This window comes from Colias croceus, chromosome W (genome assembly GCF_905220415.1).
Source record: "Colias croceus chromosome W, ilColCroc2.1".
Taxonomy (NCBI): domain Eukaryota; kingdom Metazoa; phylum Arthropoda; class Insecta; order Lepidoptera; family Pieridae; genus Colias; species Colias croceus.
In genome coordinates, this window is record NC_059567.1 from 1,255,499 (window position 1) to 1,259,031 (window position 3,533).

Consider the following 3,533-nt stretch of genomic DNA (forward strand, 5'->3'; position numbering starts at 1 on the left):
TCACAAAATCTCGGCATGATACCTTTATGTTGGCTCGTAAAAAATTTGGAGTTTCTAACTGTTGGACTCAAGAGGGGAATATCATTGTGAGATCTGCCGATGGTGTAAGACACCGGGTCACAAGTTCTGATGAACTCGACGTTATCGTCAGCGATCCAGTAGCTGTGCCTGCAAACACTGCATCCAGTGCTGCCCCAGCGACTAAGGGTTCAGGTAACACCCGGCCCAAAAGAATCGGACGAAAGTGAGCCCCTATAACCCTTCTTTATAATATGAGTATCCATAATATTTATCTTTGTTGTAATCTTCTTCTTGTTGTAATTGTAATTTGTAGCTATTTTCTGTGTCACTTTTTTATCTGTGCGCTCGGCAAGTTAAGTTAAATTACCCACGTATTCAATTAATTAAATAATTTCTACACTTCACGCATTTTTAGATGTCACTCTTGTTTTGACTTATTATTGTGTTGACAGTTGACTTGTCGTCAATATGTCTAATGTCAAATGTCAGTGAATCAATGTCAACCTCGTAGATGTCAACTTAGTTTGTAATGTTTTCAATACGTTCCGTTTTACATAAAACATTTTTGTTTTTGTCTTTGTGTTTACTTGTTTGTTGAATTTTTATTTTCTATGTAGCTGGCGGGTATAGGAAAAGTAAAAAATATATATATATTTTTATATTTGATATTATTTATTTATATATATACAAATTTCTTCCTTATATTAATATATATTACATTTAGTCCACCATTTCGTTTTCGAATGACAGTGACTGTGATTCCTTCGTAAGCGCTCATAGTTGTGATGATAGTTTTCAGAGTTTTGACAGCCCACCTCTTGATAAATGTTTGACTTCTACCTTTTCCGATGTTTTAAAAAATTTTAACGTTATCCACATCAACGCTCAGAGTATTCCGGCACATTTTACCGATATGCATGCATCATTTAATTCTAACTCCATTCACGCTATCCTTATTTCCGAAACCTGGCTCAAGCCTTGTCTTTCCTCTACCTCTTACTCCTTACCTGGCTTCAATTTGGTACGTAACGACCGTACCGGTCGGGTGGGTGGTGGAGTTGCTATATACTTACGCTCCGACTTACCTTTCACCGTTATCAGCACATCTCCACAACCGCCACCTGCCGACGAGGCCGAACACTTGCTAATTGAAGTCTTGATTTCCTGCACTAAACTTCTTTTAGGTGTTTTCTATGTCCCTTCCCTTCTTATTAACTATTTTCCGGCGTTTGAAAAAACGTTAGAGAATTTACGTCCTCTCTATGACCATGTCATTTTTATGGGAGACTTTAACACCTGTCTTCTTAAAAATGACATCCGGAGTGACAAGCTTTCAACAATCGTATCCTCCTGTAACCTCAATATCCTTCCCCTCAATCCTACTCACTTCTCTCCTGGCTGTTGTCCTTCTCTCCTAGATTTGATTATTGTTTCCTCCCCTAATCTTGTCTCTAAGCACGGTCAGTGCACTGCCGATGCCTTTTCTTACCACGACCTTGTCTTCCTTTCCTACCGTGTTCGTCCTCCCAAAAGAAAGCACAAAGTATTGTTACAGCGCAGTTTCCGTGGAATGGACGTTGAGCGTCTGTGTGATGATGCTCAAAATATCGATTGGTCACCTGTCTCATCTGCCAATTGTATAGACTCCAAAGTTGCAGCCTTTAATTTACTACTTACTAAACTGTACGATACTCATGCGCCAATTAAAGCGGTTAAAATGAAGCATGTTCCAGCTCCTTGGTTGACAGATGAACTTAGATCCATTGTTCACAAAAAAAATCTGGCGAAAGCCAAATTTAAACTGAATAACTCGGACTCCAATCGTGAAAAATACAAAGCAATTCGCAATCGCTGTAATACGATGTGTAGAGATGCACAACGACGCCACATTCACAAATCCGTTGAGAGCGGCAACACTGCAGACACTTGGAAATTTTTAAAAACACTTGGAGTTGGTAAATCTCAGAATATCTCCTTTCCTGTAAATATTAATTTAGATCTTATTAACAAACATTTCTCCTCGTCAAAGTCTACTCTGGACTGTAACACTAAAACTGATACCATTTCACTTCTTTCTACCATGCAAACTCCTGACTCTCCTCCGTTCATTCTTGTACCTTTCACTGCCAGTGACGTTAAGAAGAATACATTGGCCATTGCTTCGAATGCTCTCGGCTGTGATGGTATAGGCCGTGCTATGATTCTGCCCATTCTTGATATTATCCTTCCCATCCTTACACACATCCTTAATTTCTCCCTATCTTCGAGTTCTTTTCCCCAGATCTGGAAAGATGCATTCATCATTCCACTCCCTAAAAAAAATAATCCATCCAATTTCTCCGATTATCGCCCTATTTCCATTCTACCATTCCTATCTAAAGTTCTTGAAAGGCTAGTGCAACAACAGCTGTGCTCCTTTCTTAATTTTAATTCCTTTCTAGATCCTTTACAATCTGGTTTTCGCACGGGCCATAGCACGGTCACTGCTCTTGTCAAAGTTACAGAGGATATTCGTTTGGCAATGGACAATAAGCAGCTAACTATCCTTGCTCTCCTCGATTTCTCCAATGCCTTTAACACCGTTGACTTTGATATCCTGTTAGCTCTGCTTAGTTCTCTTAACGTATCTCCTGCGGTGGTTGGTTGGTTTCGTAGTTACTTGCAGGGTCGTCGGCAGCGCGTCCGGGTGGATGAATCCTATTCCACATGGTGTGATGTTTCTGCTGGCGTCCCTCAAGGCGGCGTGTTGTCACCCCTCCTTTTTAGTATTTTCATTAATTCTATTTCTTCTAAACTTTCCTCTCTCTACCATCTGTACGCAGACGATCTACAAATTTACACCCATTCGTCAATGGAAAATCTTGAAGAAGCGATTACTCGCATCAACACTGACCTTCAATCCATTGTTGACTGGACTCAAGCTTATGGTCTCAAATTAAATCCTGGAAAGACTCAAGTTATTATTTTAGGCAGTTCTTATTTCCTTTCTAAGATTTCTTTTCCGGATTTAGCTCGTATTTCGATCGATGGAGTCCCAGTTCCATATAGTACATCGGTTAAAAACCTTGGTATTCATTTCGATCAAACCCTATCCTGGACCGAACACATAAAACAAGTAAGCCGTAAGGTTTTTGGTGTTACGTCATCTTTACGTCGATTGCGCAACTTTTTACCTGTACCTACGAAAACTGTTCTGGCACAGTCTTTGTTGCTTTCTATCCTTGATTATGGTGATGCATGCTTTCCAGACCTTAATGAGGAGCTACTTAACAAATTAGAACGACTTCAAAATTTTGCTATCAGATTCATCTTTGGCTTGCGCAAATATGATCATATCTCAGAATATCGCTCGAAACTCAATTGGCTGCCGATCCGACTTCGCCGGAATACTCACATCCTTTCCCTCCTGTACAATATCCTTTTTGATCCTAGATCCCCATCCTATCTTAAAAATAGATTCGTGTTCTTGGGTTCCTCCCATGAACTCGATCTACGCTCCTTGGACAACCTTA